Source organism: Ascaphus truei, chromosome 1, assembly GCF_040206685.1.
Source record: "Ascaphus truei isolate aAscTru1 chromosome 1, aAscTru1.hap1, whole genome shotgun sequence".
Taxonomy (NCBI): Eukaryota; Metazoa; Chordata; class Amphibia; order Anura; family Ascaphidae; genus Ascaphus; species Ascaphus truei.
In genome coordinates this window covers 533,252,807-533,274,061 of record NC_134483.1, presented here as the reverse complement: position 1 = coordinate 533,274,061, position 21,255 = coordinate 533,252,807, and the positions used below count along the sequence as shown (strand labels likewise).

At 44.2% G+C, this 21,255-nt stretch overlaps 1 long non-coding RNA gene across 1 annotated transcript; it reads right to left on the bottom strand.

Annotated features, from left to right (window-relative positions):
- Positions 1-11,467: 11,467 nt before the first annotated feature.
- On the bottom strand, positions 11,468-21,249 carry LOC142467230 (uncharacterized). Its single transcript, XR_012788311.1, has 2 exons — positions 18,171-21,249; positions 11,468-14,854 (listed from the first exon to the last, which is right to left on the bottom strand). It is a non-coding gene; the product is annotated as an uncharacterized LOC142467230 (long non-coding RNA).
- Positions 21,250-21,255: the final 6 nt, after the last annotated feature.

The window sequence follows — 21,255 nt, the reverse complement described above, 5'->3', positions numbered from 1 at the left end:
AGTGGTGAACAAAAAGAAAAACAATACAGACCGGCGCCTTAGAGTCCAAATGGGAGATATAAAAGTTCAATGGATGATTAGAAATATCCAATGGGTGTTAATCTGGTCCAGTGGACAGCAGGTTCCTCAACAGCAGGATGATTATGACATGCAGGGGAGACAAGAGAATAAGATCATAGTGTGGCCCTTGAGAATCATACAGCAGTATTACTGGCAGAGGAGCAGACCTTTTCAGCAGCCCCTGGAGCCGCAGTATACAAGTGATATTATCGGCAGAAGTACCCGGTGTGTAGTCCCGCCCGCTGTGACGCACTTCCGGACGCCAGCGAAGGAGAGTCGCGTGGAGTGAAGGGAAGCATCGCCATCATCGGCAGCGGCTGAGGGAAGCTCCCACAGGCACCTACACGTGGCGCGTGTCCACCAGCACTACCCGTCGGACACCCACACCATCCTATCTGCTCGTGTTCTAGGGACCTGCTGTAAGTAGGATTCCGGTTTTAAAACACCGGATCCTAGACCTGCTCGTCACCAGTTACCTGCATTTTTATTGTTCATTAAATATTCCTCCTTATTATTAGTCAGCCTACTGTTCAGTGTTATTTGTATATGTCTGTCTATGTCTATGTGTTTTTTGTATTAATCTCACAGTATTACACTATGATCTTAATCTCTTGTCTCCCCTGCATGTCATAATCATCCTGCTGTTGAGGAACCTGCTGTCCACTGGACCAGATTATGTGCTACGTGAAGGTGAAAGAAAACGGCGCTAACTCTATTAGTGTACACTAATAATATACAGTGAATATTTTAACCAAATCAATTAATTGTTAAACAGTGATATTGTGTTCAAATAACGTGATCTTATTATTGAAAGGTTCAGACCCCCTGCTCAAACCCAGCTGGTGGGGACTGGTTTCGCTAGTCCCACAAATCGTCACTCTCCAGTTGTAATCCAGGGGGAGCATGAAGGGAAAAGAACATAAAACAAGAAAAACAATCTAAGTGCAGACAATAAAATTCAAGTGATATAAATTCTGCGTTCTTTCTTGGCTCATATGTGATGTCTACTTACAAGATGTAAGTCAAAATCAAGCGGTTTTGACACTCAATGGTCTCTGCTGTGCAGGTATTCCCACCAGGTGATAGGGTCTCCAGCTCTCAGCTCCGCAGCAAAGTGTATGTAAAAGAAATACAAACCATAGTGCAGACCAGTATAATGTAAAAAAACTAGACTTTATGGGGTTTAAAAAATGAACACTTACAATAAAAACAAGTATTTCAGGCATGTACCACAATCATTGTGATCAAAGAGAGAAGATTATTTGGTTTACACTTCAGGCTCACCCGCCTCCTCCGGTGTGACTTGGTGTGGACCACCACTCTCAGGGACTTTGTACCTCCAGCGGTGGGCGCATTGATCCAGGTCTCTCTCCCCTCGTGGGTTCCCTCTTCTGTGGGTCGATCACCTTCCCATAACAGCTGCCCGCAGGCACTGTGGAGTTCTTCACTGGGATACAGCCTCTCTGATGGATGTTTCAGCTTCACTCACACACCGATGCGTCACTTCCGCTCCGTCCCGATACGTCACTTCCGGTCGCGGTTCTGTGAGTATCTGTCAGTAAATTTCTCCTCTCTTCTCTCTCCTCTCTGGGCGGCTACCACTCTACGCGTTTCGCCAAAAAAGGGTGTGTGGCTTCCTCAGGAGTGTCTTTTTTGGCGAAACGCGTAGAGTGGTAGCCGCCCAGAGAGGAGAGAGAAGAGAGGAGAAATTTACTGACAGATACTCACAGAACCGCGACCGGAAGTGACGTATCGGGACGGAGCGGAAGTGACGCATCGGTGTGTGAGTGAAGCTGAAACATCCATCAGAGAGGCTGTATCCCAGTGAAGAACTCCACAGTGCCTGCGGGCAGCTGTTATGGGAAGGTGATCGACCCACAGAAGAGGGAACCCACGAGGGGAGAGAGACCTGGATCAATGCGCCCACCGCTGGAGGTACAAAGTCCCTGAGAGTGGTGGTCCACACCAAGTCACACCGGAGGAGGCGGGTGAGCCTGAAGTGTAAACCAAATAATCTTCTCTCTTTGATCACAATGATTGTGGTACATGCCTGAAATACTTGTTTTTATTGTAAGTGTTCATTTTTTAAACCCCATAAAGTCTAGTTTTTTTACATTATACTGGTCTGCACTATGGTTTGTATTTCTTTTACATACACTTTGCTGCGGAGCTGAGAGCTGGAGACCCTATCACCTGGTGGGAATACCTGCACAGCAGAGACCATTGAGTGTCAAAACCGCTTGATTTTGACTTACATCTTGTAAGTAGACATCACATATGAGCCAAGAAAGAACGCAGAATTTATATCACTTGAATTTTATTGTCTGCACTTAGTTTGTTTTTCTTGTTTTATGTTCTTTTCCCTTCATGCTCCCCCTGGATTACAACTGGGCACTGGACCAGATTAACACCCATTGGATATTTCTAATCATCCATTGAACTTTTATATCTCCCATTTGGACTCTAAGGCGCCGGTCGGTATAGTTTTAGTGGTACTATACACATATACACTAAGTAGTGCTATTTTGCGCTTGCACCTCTTTTTTGGCCAGATGCTTAGTCCCCTACCCAGCTCGATCACACGCCACCAAATTGTAGACCAGGGGTGGGCCAACTCCAGTCCTCAAGGGCCACCAACAGGCCAGGTATTATACATATCCCTGCTTCAGCACAGGTGGTTCAATCAGTGGCCCAGTATTGGATGACTGAGCCCCCCTTTGCTGAAGCAGAGATATCCTGAAAACCTGACATGTTGGCAGCCCTTGAGGCTTGGAGTTGGCCAACAATGTTGTAGACCAGCGTTTCCCAAATGGTGGGTCGCGACCCGGCACCGGGCCACGGCACCAAAATTGCCGGGTCGCAGCGAGGCTGGCCGCGCGGTGTCTCCCGTCCCCCCTGCTCAATTTAAAAAAAATGCCGGCGATTTCCCCCTGCGGTCCCGCGCGCTTGCGCAGGGCAAGCAGGGCCTGCTCCCTTCCTCCCCCCCCGCTCCCAACGTGGGACGGAGGAGGAAGTACCAGCTCCTCTGCGGCCCGCACGTTACGTGGGACGGAGGGGGAAGTTCAAGCTCCTACTGCGGCCCGCTTCCCCCCGCGGCCAGCTTCCCCCCGCAGCCAGCTTCCCCCCGCAGCCAGCTTCCCGAGCTCACCTCCCGTGGCACCACCTCCCGTCCCCCCAAGCCCACCTCCCGTCCCCCCCAAGCCCACCTCCCGTCCCGGGCAGCAGGGGATATCGGGGGCAGCAGGGGAAAGCGTCCGGCAACAAGGTAAGTCACCCCACCCAATCACTGCCTCCCACCCAAGTGGCCCTGGTCCCCCTCCCACCCACCCAAGTGCCCCTGGTCCCCCTCCCGCCCACCCAAGTGCCCCTGGTCCCCCTCCCACTCACCCAAGTGCCCCTGGTCCCCCTCCCGCCCACCCAAGTGCCCCTGGTCCCCCTCCCGCCCACCCAAGTGCCCCTGGTCCCCTCCCTCCCAAAGTGCCCCTGGTCCCCTCCCTCCCTCCCACCCACCCACCCAAGTGCCCCTGGTCCCCTCCCTCCCACCCACCCAAGTGCCCCTGGTCCCCTCCCACCCACCCACCCAAGTGCCCCTGGTCCCCTAAAGTGCCCCTGGTCCCCTCCCTCCCACCCACGTGCCCCACCCACCCACCCAAGTGAAGTGCCCCTCCCACCCACCCAAGTGCCCCTGGTCCCCACCCACCCACCCAAGTGCCCCTGGTCCCCACCCACCCACCCACCCAAGTGCCCCTGGTCCCCTCCCACCCACCCAAGTGCCCCTGGTCCCCTCCCTCCACAACCCACCCACCCAAGTGCCCCATGTCCCCTCTCCAGTAACTCACATCCGTCGTTGCCTGTAATTCACTGTTTGTGTCTGTGTGGGTATAGGGGAGAGCGAGTGTGTGTGGGTATAGGGGAGAGCGAGTGTGTGTGTGTGTGTATCAGTGTGTGTGTGTATATCTGTGTGGCTGCGTGTGTGTCAGTGGCTGCGTGTGTGTGTCAGTGGCTGCGTGTGTGTGTCAGTGGCTGCGTGTGTGTGTCAGTGGCTGCGTGTGTGTGTGTCAGTGGCTGTGTGTGTGTATCAGAGGCTGTGTATGTATCAGTGTGTGTGTCAGTGGCTGCGTGTGTCAGTGGCTGCGTGTCTGTCAGTGGCTGTGTGTGTGTGTATCAGTGGCTGTGTGTGTGTGTATCAGTGGCTGTGTGTGTGTCTGTGCAGGCCCTATAGGCGATAAAATTTTTAGTGGGTCACGAAGGAGAAGTTCAAAAATAACCGGGTCACGGAAAAAAAAGTTTGGGAAACCCTGTTGTAGACCAATGGCAAAGTACAAAAGTCCCCTTTGCAGACCATGGTCTTGATATGCTGGACACTGCATTTCAGTCTGAACTCCTGAAGGATGGATTCATTTGTAGGATACACAACTGAAAATGGCATTGTTCTGACAGACGATGCTTATGTAGCCATGTATTCTTTTTGGCTACTAATCTGCCCTGCCTAACACATAAGACCTGGTACCAGTGCAGGCAGTGTTAGGATTAATCCAGGTTTTCCCTTCCCTTAGGTGACAGGGGGGGTAGGGCGAAGTCATGTGTACTGCCCAATCCGGGTCTCAGACTTTGGACCTTACCCCGGAGTACAAAAGGGGCTGCACAGCCAAATTTAGAGAGTTCTCTCCCCTGAGAGAGTCCAGGGAGCGTGGAGTCAGGGCTCTGACCACCTTTCATCCCCTCCCTTAGTGGGAGTGGGAGTCCCACTGTGGGACAACTACCCCTCATCCCACTAGGGGCCTCAAGCCTCCTGGGTTGATTCCAGGGACCATCTAGAGGAGGGAAGAGAAGTCTACCCTGTATGCTGTTACCCTGTTGTGCGAAGAATAAAGCCGTTCCTGTTATTTTATACCCCAGTCTGAGACTGTAATCAGGGGGAGTAACAGCAAGAGAGTTCTCATGCAGGGATTGCATCCAGTGCTACTGGAGCCTGCAAGAGATGGAGGCGCCACACCCGTGAGAGAAAAACAACCGTCGCCCCAAAAGCCTGTCCTGTCTGCCCCATTAACACCGGCGGAAACTCAGCGCTTCTGTGAGCCAGCAGGTACCCAGCAGAACACACTGTGTAATAGTGTAATCTCCCAGAGGGTGGGGGAACCTGTTACACGTATTTCTCTGAAGAGAGCCTGCTTTCTGTTTGGCCAGAAAATGAAAGCGTCATGTAACGTTAGTTTGCAAGCCACCTCAGACGTTGTGTTATTGTTCTGCATTATACTTTTTTCACAGATGAATTTATTTTGTCTGTAAATTACTCAACTGTCCAGTTGCTCCTTCAATGCACTAGTTTCTCATGCTGACATGCTGTTATTCTCGGTCTTGGTCTCATTCAATATAGTAAGAAGTTAGGTAACGCATGGTTACACTGCATTACACTTCCAATTTACTCAAGTAAATGCAAGTTAAGGCAGTGTTAACTATATGTATGTGTCACTGTGTTTCCCCCCCCAATCGCAGATTGGAGCCATTTACAAGGTGTTTGTGGTGCATACCTGCTGGTAACAAAAGGGCTGAGTCGTCCGCGGTGACTTTGGGACACAGGAACAGGCTTCTGTGGTCCATACCCCACGTAATACTTAGCAGTGCAGCGCCTCCATCTGCCGTAGGCTCCAGGGATATGGAGGCGATCTCCCACATAGAATGTTAACTCTCCCCCCAATTAGATCACACGCCAGGCAGGAGGTATATTGCAAAACAGGAACGGGTTTATTACTACTCGTAGTGCAGTAATACAGGTACTCAGCAATCACCTGCCGGATCAGTCTCTTATCCCAGGTATCACCAGAGATAGTCCCTGGACAGTCACTACGGACCTAGGGCACCCGCAGCCGTCCTAGCTCTTCCCCATCTCCCTAGCAGAGGTATAGTCACTCTACTCCTCCCCGGAGGGAAGAGCACATGGGAAGGCCCCAATCTCAGGCTCCCAGACGTGACCTGCCTTCCTCATGGGGAAGGACAACCTCACTTTTTAGGGCGGTGTCTGCCTTTAAGTACAGCCAGAAGGCGGGCATCCCGTTGTCATAGCTATAACAGGATGTACCACCCCCCGCTGTCACTCAAATGCAGCACCAAAGATGAAGGGGAAAACCCCATGATAACTACTGGCAAGGCCTGCTTATACCAGGACTTAGTGCCAGGAGGGAAGCAAGCTATTAGCCACAGATGGCATGGCTACACTTGTATAGTTTTATATACATAGCGCTTCACAACAGTAATAGACGTGAAATAATATTATAACACATAATGGAAATTATTGTTTCAGACATAAAAGTAACAATAGGGAAAGGATTTCCTGCCCTGACGAGCTTACAGAGACAGTAGGAGGGCGTTCTGGCAAATGCATCTGCAAGGGGCCAAGGTCAGTGCATGTAAGATGTATCAGCCATTGGAGTTAAAGAGGTGGGTTTTAAGATTTTCTGAAAAGGTGGAGAAAGAGGGTGCTAGTCGGATATTGAGGGGGAGGGGCATTCCAGAGGTGTGGAGCAGTGAGTGAGAGAGGTTTTAGGCGGGAGAGGGCTTTAGACACAAAAGGGGTAGAGAGAAGACATCCTTAAGCAGAACGCAAGAGACGGGAGGGTGCATAGCGAGAAACTAGGGCTGAGATGTAAGGAGGGGCAGAAGAGTGTAAAGCTTTAAAAGTGAAGAGGAGAACTGAGTGTGGGATGCGAGATTTGATAGGAAGCCAGGAGAGGGATTTTCAGCAAAAGAGACACTGAGACATATTTAGGAGAGTGATGTGATTCTAGCAGCAGGATTTAGAATAGGTTAAAGTGGAGACAGGTAAGAAGCAGGAAAGCCGGACAGTAGGTTACAATAGTCGAGGCGGGAGAGAATGAGGGTCTGTGTCAGAGTTTTAGCAGTAGAGCAATAGAGGAAAAGGGTGAATATTTGCAATGTTACGAAGGAAGAAACTTCAGTATTTCTCTCACATTCACAATGTAGATAGGAGTTGAGTGTGACCCCTAGCCAGCGTGCTTGTGATACTGGGTGTATGATAATGCTGCCAACAGTAATGAAGAAGGGGGCCGTGGGGCCAGGCTTGGGAGGGAGTATGAGGAGCTCCATCTGTGACTGAAATAAAAAAGGATAAATAGCATGTGAGATCAGTCCTTTTATGTGTTCCCCTTTTGTTCTCTCTTTAAACATGTCCTTTTAGTATTTACCCGCATGGTCTATAATTATCATTAGGGTGTCATTTTACCATTATTAGAGGAAATCTAAAATAAAAAAAAAATTTAAAAAAAAATCAGATTGTATAATTTATTCTCATCTCAAAATACTTTCGGGAAAATGTACCATAAACTCAGCCATAAACAAGTACACCAATTTACCCAGACAAAATATGCACATTAATTGAATTTTTTTTTTTTTTTAATAAAATAAAACGTTAATGGATTTATTCATTTAATTTAAAAATAAACCTTGAATTACACACAAATGCATGCAAACAAAGCAGCGTTGGAAATTACAAATGTAAATACCAGGTGCCTTAATTATAATATAAATGCAGTGATTTGCCCCCACTTATTCTTATTGAAGAGCACAGAGCAGTACAGTGCCTGGGAAGTTTGATGACGCCGCCGCAGAGAATAAAGCCCGCACTCCTCACGCTCCGATAATTCAAACTCCTCACTGCAGTTTCAATTCGATACCGTTTATACTGTTCAGTAAACGTACCCTGCCTGGCAGCAGATTGCAATTCTTTAAATGTGTGTATTTCCACTAGGCAAAGCGATGGGATGCTCTGGTATCAATAAATCAATTCTAAATCTTTTACAACTAAGTGACCAATGCAGAGATTAAGTGTGTACAGATACTAAATCCTCTCTTTGCTTCGACCCTCTGCATTACTCCTTCTTTGGGCACAGAAGCTTTCCCGGGGCCCAGGGCTAACGTTTCCACCAGGGCCACCCCCACTCACCCTTCTCTCTTTCCTCCTCCTACACAATCTTGCCCACATCCTCACAATCCCCCCTCCTTCCTCAATACCCACACAATCCCCCCCACACAATTCCTCCTCCATCCCCACAATGACACCCTCCCCCCCCCCCCAATGAAAAAAAAACCCAGTACATTGGGGCGAATACAGTTGGGTTCTGGCCTCCCCCCATTGGCAGCCCTGCTCCTTCCCCCACTGTCTCTAAGTCTCCCAACATACCACTTCGGGTCAGATCCATAAAAAGGTGCTAAACTGTAACGAGCCTTTACTCCCGTTCACAAGCTCCGAATTCCTGCTCCCATCCTCCTCTGCGTGCATGTTTCATGCACTATTTGTGTCTTGTGAAGCTCTTTTGCATTTTTGGCATTAAACTAAAAACATAACCAACAATTTTATTTAAGCGTCAGATAACAAATGTTAATATTAATATACTAGCTGATATACCCGGCGTTGCCCGGAGGCAGGGAGGGGACGGGGGGCATGAAAGGCAGGGAGGGGGGGGTGAAATCCAGGGGGGGTGGCGGCGTCAAAGGCAGGGGGGGCGCGTCAAAGGCAATGGGGGCACGTCAAAGGCAGGGGGGGGTGTCAAAGGCAGTGGGGGCGTCAAAGGCAGGGGGGAATCAAAGGCAGGGGGGGGGCATCAAAGGCAGGGGGGGGCATCAAAGGCAGGGGGGGGCGTCAAAGGCAGGGGGGGCATCAAAGGCAGGGGGGGCGTCAAAGGCAGGTGGGGGGGGCGTCAAAGGCATAGATTCCTCCCCCTGCATTTCCTCAACTGGCAGCATGCCGCGCTCCTCGGCCTGCCAGTGGTTCTCTCCCCCCTCGTGGCCTCCGGCGACTCCCGGTGGCACAAAGGAGCTATTGCGCGGCCGCAACTCCCTGCTGTCGCCCTCCTGCTCCTCAGGGATGTTGACCGGGGTAGCGGTGTGTGGGGGTGAGCCGTAGAGAGCGTGCTCTGGGCGGTGGGGGAAAGTGGTTGAGCGCCGGGGAGCGGGGGTCCTTCCGGAGGCTGCCTGCCCACTGCCTGTCCCCCTGCCGGGGAGGGAGGGAAGTGAGCGACGGGGAGGGAGGGAAGTGAGCACCGGGGAGGGAAGTGAGCGCCGGGGAGGGAGGTGAGTGAGCACCGGGGAGAGAGGAGTGAGCACCGGGGAGGGAGGTGAGTGAGCGCCGGTGAGGTAAGGTGAGGGAGCACCGGGGAGGGAGGTGAGTGTGATGCGGGGGGGTGAGAGGTGATGGAACCAAGGATCCAAAAGCAGCAGCACGAGGGCACTACTAAAACCGCTCTGAAACAGAACTCAGAAGTGCGGGCGGAATCAGTTACTGCAGAGACAGAGCGTAAGGCATCGAGGGGGGCGCCACCGCCTACCCCAGGAGTGATCGACAGCTCCAGTGTGTAAGGAAAAATTGTTTGAAGGTCTTCATTAAAAAAAATAAAACAAAAGACTGACGTGATTTCTTTACTGGAGCAGAGATGATTAGAATAATACAAAAATGACCAAGCCTGTCAAAATCTGGCCAGGTGACAACCCCAAGTGGCAGTGTCCAGTGTTTGGCTGCGGTCCCACTAACTGCTACAGCGCACACATTAGCATGCGCTGTGCGTATAAGCACCGCCCCTCAATGGGGCTGGGAACAGTACACACCTTCCCGCTGAAGGTACAGCCAAGCCGTTTTTTTTTTTTAACTCAATGAGGGTGAACCAGCCGCGTGAGGTCATGGCCACCCCCCCGCAAAACCCCCCACCACGCCCGTCCTGTCGCAACTTCTCCCTCCCAGGACCGCAGCCTTGTGGTGGCGTTGTACAGTTGAATTGAGGACCTTGCATAAGAGCACTGAATTTACTAGTTGTCTCCGCTGAAGAGAACTGACCGATGAACAAGTCAATTTAAGACAAGTTATTAGGTACTTTTTTGAGGCTGAGGAAGTAGCTTGTTGGTAATGTTGCTGCCCTTGAAGCTTTGCCTTTGTTAGCTCTCTTTGTGACTCTGGGCAAAGGCCCTTATCTCCGTAACGCAGGCTCCAAAACTAGATCGATACACTTCAGGACAGGGACTCCATGCAAAGCTCTGCATACAGTGTCACTGCTACAGTACATAAGAATTGTTTTGGTAATTTTACAGCCGAGACTATTTAAAATAAAATAAGGGACAGACCCTACTAAAGGCTGCAACATGTTTAAAGGGGTAACATCTCGGTACTTTCTAATATTATTTTACATTTTATTCCCAAGTTGGAGGGTTTGATTTTTTCCAACTGTGCGCTCAGCAAGTGCTTGCATGCGCAAACCGGTCCTGTTCCCGTCCCTTATCTTTGCGTCTCTGATATAAAACACTACGGGGGTAAGGTTAGCAGAAACCAGTAGCAGATTTACCATTAGGCTCGAGCCTACGGCGGCAAAATTTGGGGCGGCCAAAAACGTCCGCCCCATATACTTTTGCAGCGCTCTTCGGCCTGATGAGAAGTCACTTGGCTGTTGCGGCCACCTCTTTAACTGCCACGCCCCCCCCCCTCCTTCTGAACCACGACATCCATCAACGCCGTCGACGTGTGACGGCACGAAGATCTTTTGATGCTGCCGTTCAGGAGGAGGGGGTTGTCGGTAAGGAGGCAGCCGCAACAGCCAAGTGCCTTAGGGCGGTAGATTTTTACATTTAAGCAGAAACATTTAAGAGTCACCAAAGATCAGGATTTTTTTTTCCTCCAAACAAAATCAGTCACATTTATGCTTTTAACACAGTAACATTTGTTTAAGACTAGTTTCTGGTCAGCTACCATTGCACCTTTAATTGCAAGGTAAATATGATTTTTTGTTGTTATTCCGAACCCAATTTTTTTGATGTGTAGTTACATACCACTGGGCACATTAATGAGAGAAACTGGGATTTTTGTGGTTAAGTGAATAAGGCGCAATATTTATTAGCAGGTATATATCCCTCCTGCTGCACTGATGGGTTAGACACATGCACTTTCACAGCCCATTTCCTGTACATTTTGTTCCAAACCATCTGAAAATTCAACACATTTCATTTTAACTGGTCTCACTATAGACCCGCAGGTTGCATAATATTTTCTATAACTAATCTGTTCCTCACAAACCGCAAACATATGTAACGAGATTCAGTAGTGTGTTCATGTTGTGTGTCTCACAGTCCTGAAGGCCACACAGGCACATTGTATACACGTTATTATGCAGATATGTACAGGTGACCCTCGGTATCCAACAGACGGATTTCTGTCTAATTGCTTATCCGACACCGCAAAATGCGGATTAACATGGACCCGCAGTCAGAGGGTCCGTTATCCGCTCGCGGTTTGCGAGACAAGCGACAAGCGAGGACCGGCTGTATTTTATACGTATCTTATGGGTACACGCTTCAAGTACTTGATTATTTGAACAAAATAAAACATGTCAGAAACTTTCAGAACAACATCTTCATCTAGTTTTACTTTTATTCCAAAACTTTTAGTTTGCTTTTAATTGTACATGTGGTTCACATTTGCATTTTGAGATCTTTCATTATTCACCTTTTAAATTAGCTATTTTACAATACAAAAAAAAACAAAAAACCAGATACCAAAATTTGCAGTCCTAAATGTGTTATGTATAATATCTCCGAGCCCAAAGACCCATGGCAATAAAATAGTTTACATACTATATACAAATGAGTGCTATCAACGCTGAATTATACATATTAACAAACAATGCATTAGGTTAAACACTGATAAATATTGCAAGATAGCGATAAACGAGGCCTTCAAAATGCAAGTACTGGCATTTGTTAAATAAAAAAAGATCATCATTTCCAACGTTGAAATTTGGAGAAACGTTTTAGTTTCCGCGAGACAACCATTTTCTTTAAAAACCACTTCCTTCTTTGAGGACGTTTATTGGGACAGGCAGGAGAACTTGGAAGGCAACTATAAAATACATTTACATGTGAAAAAGGGGCTAAAAGGTATGCATTTTGGAATAAAAATGGTTTACAAGTTGTGAAAAAGCAGCGTGTCAGACAATGCCAAATCTAAAGCCATTACTAATTATGCTGTGAAGACGACTTTCCCTTGCTTAGAAACACTGCTTCACGGCATAATTGTTTATCGGACGCCTCTTAAATCCTATGCACACGGGAACAACTTCTTTTCCAAGCAATCAACTCAACAGGAATGTGTGTCCTAAAATAAAAACCTTAATGAGTTTGTCAAAATTAAAAAAAAAATATATATATATATATTATACAACAACACCATTTGAAATTGCAACTCAACATCAAAGAACACTACCACCAAGTGGGAAATGTAATAACTTTAGTGTATTTTTTTTGCTACATTTCACAGATTACATTTTAAAGATGTATTTAAAGACCCTCAAAATGAGGCCCCATTCCAGGGGTGCTCAAACCCAGTCCTCAAGCCCCCACCTGAAGCAGGGATATCCTGAAAACCTGTCGTGGGGGTGGGGTGGAGGGGTGCTTGAGGACTAGAGTGGAGCCCCTCTGCCCTATACTAAAACATGGATTGAAGTATTCCTAAAACACGTCCAATTAGTTGACAAGGTTTTGAATAAAGAAAAACAGGTCAGGTATTTTAGCCTATTGCAAATCGAATATACATAATTCATTTTCCAATACATTTGTACACCTTAAAAATAAGAAAGGAAAATAATTTTTCGGAAAGGTAACCAATGCAGATCACGTGAAAATACAGAACAAGGGCTAAAATAAAACACAACTGCAAAAATACAATAGATTTTTCTTAAACTACTGTATATGTACAACGTGAACAGTCTCCACTTCTGCACACATCTCTACAAAACATTTACACGTGCAAGTCTGTATGGACTTTCCTAGTAGTTTAATGTTATTAATAGAGTATTTACAGTTCCTCTTTTGACAAAATAGCCTTTTTAGTAAACAAGGATAAATAAAAAGTGAATGAAGAATTAAATGTAGATTGATGAATCTGCTGAGATTTTCTTTATTAAAACTTCAAGTCCAATGGCTTCAATGACGAATGTTTTCACAGGTACTTAATATAGTTTGTGTACTAGCATTCATGGATACACAAGACAAAGATAATTTTGCTATTCCCATCACACCATATTATTTTAAAATATATATTTTATTATCTTTCACATATAGAAGAACCTTGCTGAAATCAAGAGATTATACATTATGTATAGGCTCACGTGGCATTTGAGAATAAAATTATTTTGTGTCCGGTTAGTGGGAAGTGTGCGATAGATCCATCAGTGGGGGGAGTGGGGGGGAAAGATGTCTTCAATAAAGGAGACCGCTTCTGTCTGCTCTCACTGTGCAGCTCTTAGAGTCCCAGTCAGAAGCTGCGACCCCTGCTGCGTTCATCCCTTCGTGGCAGCCAGCATTACTGGGTTTTTGGATGCGGGGAAGCTGCGATCTGGCCACGGTCGGGCTCCGTTCATCAGCAGTTTCCTCGTGCCCAAATCGAACTTCGATAGCACCGACCTTTACCGAGTAGCTCCTTTATATAAATAAAAAATAATAGCAACACACGTTTTCACATTGACCATTTGTACAGACAAGGGGATACCCTGGTAGCACTGCCGTCAGTGTGACAAATCAGTGAGGTTTTAGCAGTGCGCTGCTCTGAGCCCTGCAAACGCTGAGCCTCAGATTCACTAAATGCTGCTGAGCCTCATCATTCCCCAAGTCCTATTGTACCAAGCTGTCAACTTAACTGAAATTAAATGTACACGCTTATGCTCTATGGCAACTACATCATTGTCATTGGCTGTTTTCAAAATCCTTTTATGCGATTAGAAACCAACCGCAACATTTAGGTCACTGAAATATTGAAGCTCTCGTGCAAAATGTGATCGCCTAATGGTTTAGCACCATTTAGTGAATAGGTCTATCGGGTTCATTTGAGAAAACGATAATACAGATTCAACAGTAAGGCACAAAGAACCATGGACCAAAATAGGACTTAATTGAATTAGCCCTTACAGTTGAAATCATGATATAGAACTTGTAAGATTTCTCTCATTGCAGTTTGCCTGAAAATGTACACCTGATTACGTAGTAATGAAGACAAAAGCAAACTTTTCTATACCCAGGCAGCCAAACATTTAGCTTGTACCCGATGAAGCCTTTACAGGCACTTCCAGTTTCAAATAAAGACATTATTCTGTAAATCTGTCTCAGTTTAAAAATCTTTCTCCACCATATTTTATTTTTCTTCTCCAAAACAGAGGATACATTTAATAATAGTGTATATTAACTTTATACACTTTGCTGCAGGCCATTCCCGCTGTGAAAGTATTGAACAGAAAAGCCATTGAGGGGAACGCAGAACAAGATGTCTGAAAAATGTATTTTCCGTTTTATTATTTTCGCTCGACATAATTGGAAGAAATTGTGCAGCGATATGCCAAAATGTAGGTAGACGGAGTAGCTAACATTTATTTTCTCTTGATACCAGACGTGCAGCTAAAGCAGTCCCGTATCGAAATCTGCATGAGGTAATTTGAGGTATAAATCTTTACTTCTAATCTTTATTTTACAAGAAAAAAAAATATTATTATTATGCGACAAAATGCTACCAGCTCCAAATATGTACAAATTAGATTACAATTAAAAATGACAACGGGTAACAATTATGACATATTAAGCATTAAATGAAACAAATACAAATATGTGCAGTTCCAGATTTACATGATATATAAACAAAACAGAAATGAAGGCTCATACACATCTGAATAACTATATTACACTCATAGGGAGGACTGTTTGCTTCACCACGAATGCCAGTTTCCTCCAGTAAAGCAGGTCTTCGGTACATGTCCTGGAGAGAAATTGCTCAATTCAAACTCAGAAAAAAAAAATTTGCATTCTGTTAAGTTATGGTAATAATCATTAGTAATGTAACAGTAGTGTCTAGGTTTTACCAACTGTGTATAACAATACAGGGATGCATCAATAGCAGGTACCTCAAAGACTGAACACCAAGAACAAGAAAAATAAATCTATACTTCAGCAGCGGAGACAAAGGGATCGTGTCACTCAATTGTCTGGGATTCAAAGCTCAGTGAAAGCATTAAACAAAACAGACTACTGAAGTTATTCAGTATCTTTCGGTCATCCAGCCACAAATATACAGTAAGAACCGTAAAGGTGTACAATATTTTTCTCAACACCCACAAGGCTGAAGTGTCGAGCTTGGCACTGAAAGGGTTAGTTAATTGCTATGTGAATCATCTACATCATGTAATAAAAAAAATCATTTAGTGGATTATCTAAATCAGGGGTGGGCAACTCCAGTCCTCAAGCACTACCAACAGGTCAAGTTTACAGGATATCCCTGTTTCAGCACATGTGGCTCTGTCAAAGACTGCGCTACCTGTGCTGAAGCTGGGATATCCTGAAAACCTGACCTGTTGGCCACTCCTTTGTAAGATTTGATACCAATATGAGACCCAACATAGAAACATGGTTAAGATGCTCTTTTTTGTGCGTGCAAGAGTTCAAGATGGCTTTCTTCAGATGTCGGGTTCTTCCTAGTCTTGAAAGCACATTTACAACATCTATAGTTTATATTGCTTCAATAAAAGATATCACTACACGTAACCAATCGTTGTCTATCCGGGACCTACAGTATACCCCCATTATATTACAGAGCTTCCATTTTAGCCCTGAAAACATTACAATTACCAGCACTGCAGGTCAGTAAGCAGCTGAACTTCATTTTTGTGCAATAAAGACATTCCGTTCAGTAATATGGTCGATGATTATAATTTACTGACCTGCTGGAGCTCGTGTCATAATATCATGGCTAGAGATTGGTACTTGTCACAGGTAAGATAGGAAGTGACAAAAAGACACATTGTATAGAAGCCACAATATGAAACACATTTCCTCAGCTTGGTTTTAATCATACAATGGTTTATAAAAACAAATGGCAAATCATAAATCATGTGCAAATCTTGACATATAAAATGGCTCTCGGGGAACAGGGATGAGGAATTAAATAAGATTTTCAGGCTTACGGGATACTTGCCAAAAGTATAAAACTATGATTAGCGCTGGTCCAGTGGGGACTGGAGAGAGAAAGCACTGGCAGAAAACTTTAAAGAAGTTCACGGTAGGTGTCAATATCAAAGTATACACATTACGCACAAGCTAGACACTTCAGAGATATTTCCTTCTACACTAAACGTCTGCAGAATTAAATGTGTGCTATACACTGCAAATATTTTTATCTAAAATAAGATTTTCTTTTTTAATTAAGTTATTTGTTCTATTCTCTAACTTTTAAGAAGGAAAAACAAGCAGTTTTGTTTCTTTGTATTTTTAATACAGGATTGAAGCAGGGAGTCTCCAGAGCTGAACCCCATTCATTTCAGCTCTGGGAACCCCTGCGTCCAGAGATACTTACTTTCGTAATGGTGGTAGTCACTCCAGGGTTCACATTATGGCGGATTTTCAACGCTCCCGGTCCCTGTGGGCCTCTAGGAAGCAGTGACGTCACCCGGTGAGGCTTCCTATTGGCCCATGTGACTGGCTGCTTTAGATACGGGCACCCCATACGGAGGCAAGTATCTACGGAAGCAGGGAGTCCCCAGGGTGGAAAGTAATGGGGTTCCGCTTTGGATACCCCCTGCTTCAATCCTGTATTCAAAAATAAATAACAGTGACAAAAAAAAACGGCTTGGATTGCTCCTTTAAAAAGGTGCATTCATTTACATTCAGAGTTCAAGAACCAGTTTCAAAATATGCTAAACGTCTTTCTCTTCAGTGTTACAACTGAACTATAGTTCCTTTAAGAGAAAATGCACCTTACAGGACACCACATGAGTTTCTCATCTCAATACACTTCTCCAATTGGGTTACTCCAAGTCTGCGATTTTAAGGCGGTAATTCAATGACGTTTAAAATCAAACATTATCTGCCGAAAACTCCTTCAACAAGAGTTTGCAACTGATAAAGTCCCACATAGCCATTAAGAACTACATCAAATTTCCCCCTTAGCCTGGTTTCTGTGAAGCGATGTTTACAGAGATTCTGTAGCCATCAGTCCTACAACAATCCCTTGTTCTGCACATGGTTTTACAGTCCATACAGTATTACAGAAAGGGAAGCCGACGACTTCCTTTCAGAGAACCAATCATGAACAGGTGAAACTGGCATGCACTTGTGTTCCAGATGCATACCAGTGACGACATACATACATACACTTCGAGGTCATCATACAAACGGGGAAGGCTGCACAAGTAATGAATGGGTTGGACCATGAAGAAGCCAAGGAAACCTATAGGGGTAGTCTTTAATTGTAGCTTTCTTGAAAGCTAACGGATGCAGCAACTTTTAAAATGTACTATGGAGTATAAGTGAAAAACTATTTATATAGCCTGTTTAAAAAAATAGGAAGCTCAGAAAAGATCACGATGAGAACATCTCCAGATTGGACCATAGAAAAATAAGGATTTGCAAATACCATCACTCGAAGAGTAATTGTAAATGTAATTTTCAGTAGTTGTAAGGTTATAGTTTAATTTTCTAACTGGTTCAGTAGAAGTGTTATTTAACTTACTGTAGCTATTGGTAAACTGATAATTTATCTCTGGAAAATGGATCATGTAAATCAATGTCCTGTGCAAACAGGTTGGTATATAGTTGTGGCACAAGTATTCAAATCCAGTGATTTTAGTACAATGTTTTACTCGAAACCTAGTAAGTTATGGAAGAGAATAGACATGTTGGCTTAGAAACCAACGTTACCAGCCACCTCTGTACAGGACTCATGTATAAAATGCCAGGATCTTTACATTAACACTTCAAAAATCTTTGTATGTTAAGTCACAGCAGGGGTGAAAATGCTAGTTCAAACCCTCAGGCTAAATTGTCTTATTGCTTTTACTAACCGTACGTGACGTTCATTACAGGAAAAGTTATTTACAAGATGGTACCGAGCTTGAAAGCCAAACAAAACAGAAAATTACTCATTTTAAAAATGTGCACTTCAAAAGTTGAATTTTGGGTGTTTCTTAGACTGCTTGGTCAGACAGCAAAGCTGTTTTCATGTATGCATTACAGCAGCACTGAAATAATGGTTACATGTTACTATTGCTGAATAGAATTCCAAGATTACAAACATTCCTTACTTGTTCCACTTCAAACATGGAAAAGGAAATAAGATGGAGTATTGCTATTTTCTTCTAAAGGTCAGCAGTTGTTTCAATGTGATAAGATTGGTTGATGGACATGATGCAGCCTTAGTTTCCCTAATTTGCAACAGGGGAACAAGAATACACACATTCCATATTATTGTAATGAGTAAGAAAAATTAATTGTTCTGCATTTGCATAATTCCCACGGTAATGTACGCTATTGTTATGGTTATACAAAAATGTATATTTTGAAAACATACCATTTTAACATGCGAACATTTTGACTGAAATGTACAGTAGACCTATGCATACATGGATAATTTCGTTCACAGTAGGGCCATGATATTATTAAATTTTCCAATGCCCAGTGGGTAACTCAAAATATTTTTCTTTAGTGATATTGATCATGTTTAGTCGGACGCCTTATCCTGTTAAGTACTTTCCTGTGGTGCTAATAATGCCGATAACAGAACTAGGAATAGGCATTTGTATCTAATAATTAATGAGGTAACGCATATCTTTAAAAGCAGCATTGCAGGTTACGTGAACACAAATAGTACATTCTATGTATTTGTAGTAGGCATCATGTCTTCTTAATGTCTAACATATGCTTTAGTGAGGTAATTTGTCATTTGATCATTTAATGATATTGATAACCATGCACATCTTCCGCCCTGAAAGCCTCAACATCCAAGTATGGCTCTTATGGCTCGATCTGTCATATGCCGAGACGGGGATTGTTTACTAGGATCTACCGGCACGAAGAGGTCTTAGGACAGGAGAGGCCAACTCCAGTCCTAAGCCACTGATTGAGCCACATGCGCAGAAGCAGGGATATCCCGAAAACCTGACCTGTTAAAGGCCCTTGAAGACTGGAGTAGGCCCCTCCAGTTTTGGGAGTTAAATTATTTATTTTTTTGGGGGGGGGGGGGGGGGGAGGAGAAATGTGATCAGTTGGAAAGCAAAATTGTTTAAGGATGTTTTAACCATGTAAACCGTGAACTTTAACTTCAGATTGTATAAACCTGCAATGCTGTTTAAAGGTACGATTAATAAGAAACAGTTATTTCAGATCTGAAAATTATAAAATCACATTTTAATTTATTTTATAAATCCCCAATGTTGACTAATAATCACTGTGCAATGTATACAGGATCTCAGGATTAAGGTTTTTTTTTCTATTTTCTATATTGACCCCCTTTTTTTTTTTACTTGTTACAAAAAAGTAAACTCAAACAGATAAAGTACTTTGCTGCAGGAGGCGCATGCGTTATGCACCTCTGTCGGGTACAAGAATAGAACAATATACTGCAGGACCCACATAATAATGTAGCGAGTAGGCTAAACCAAAAAAAGGAACTCTGGGATAAAATATTGTTGCAATGGCATGTACAATTTCCTTGATTTCGCCCAGATTCTAAAACCCAATGACCTGAAGATTTGTCAGACGGTTGTACTGTATTTCCAATAAAACTAGAATGCTAATCAGTGAAAACCTTGTAAAAGCTCATGATGGTTGACTGCCATTTGCTGAACTCAACATCCTTTTTAAAACACGCACCTACATTTTCTGAGATGACCGTTTGATAAGCTTTAAAAAAAAAATCACTTAAAAAGAAAAAAAGTCAGGAGAAAACACCAAAATTCAAGTTTTGGCACAGTGATCAGGATAATACTGTGTATGAACGCTAAGGGGCTTCTATGACCATCCTAATAATTAGGAGGCAATTTAAGAACCTGAAGAGCCTCTTCAACACCGGCTTTTATCCTCCAAACTCGGAATACAGATTATGTTCTTGTTCAGTTGTCGAGTCAGTGGGAATGCTTCTTCTAAGAGTCTGTTTTACCCTAAGTTCAATGTACAAAACAATAACTTAACCAGGTGCGATTGCTGTACAATGAAATGGTTCACAAAGGAGACCGCAAAACAGAATATAACCTTTCTAGCATAGGGCAGATCTAATAGAAAGCACCTGAATACTCTGCCTAGCAGATAAAGCATCAGTGCCAAACATCTCAATGTAACAGATCTGTAATACACACTGCTTAGCAATGAGTAAGGGGCATCCTGCTTAGGGCTGAACTCATTGTAAGCCTCATTTTAAGTTATCACCTTGCCCTATGCGCCACTTTACCTTAATTTCCCCCTGCACACTACTTCACGGATATTCATCTTCACAAATACAAAAGCAGTCTACATCAGATTGATTATATAGGCCAATAACTAACTGTCATAATCCTGCATGGTGATGAAACATTCCCAATGTGAGGGCGGAATGTGCTATGCAAAAACAGGCGTGTGTGAATATATATGTGCGTGCGTGTATATGTGAGTGTGTGTTTATAGATTGTGTGTATATAGGTGTGCGTGCGTAAATACACACATCGGGAACAAGAGTGCATGGCAAGTGACAAACATTATAAAAGATGGGACTTTAGGATTATTAGCACTTTCTACACGTAAATAAACGACAAACCAATTTATATTTTGTACTGGAATTTGCATTGTTTACTTAATGGTAAAATGGCTTCTGTGCCGTTTAGTGCACTCTCATAATTCAATGGACCAACAAGACTGCTAATTAACCGTAAATCCTGGGAACGGGGACAGTCACATTACTTTTCAGCCTGCAAGTTAAGACCTCTCCTCAGAAATCCGTAAACCAGACACTTAAAATCAGCAAAAACAATCCCACTGACTGAACAAGTTAACCAAAAAATGGTTTAGTATGGCGCATCAGAACATCTTAAAACAAAACACATTTTAACTCCTTGTAAACCAATATCTTGCAAATCCTGTTGGCACCAATGTGAACGATTCATTCAGTTTAGACTGGACAATCTGGACGGTGCCGAGACAGAAGGTTTGTTTTTGTTCGGGGTTATATACCTTAGAGATAGAGGCAACAACCACATCGTTGTAGCATTTACTATACATAAAAATGGATAAAGGTCAGTCAGGATAAGTGAAAGTATGCAGTACCCCCTATAGATAAAAGACGACGCTTTGCAGGGGTAGAGATTCAAAGGTTTCCATAATGCGAGTCTTTTTGAAGTATTTGGACACACTACATCTTTC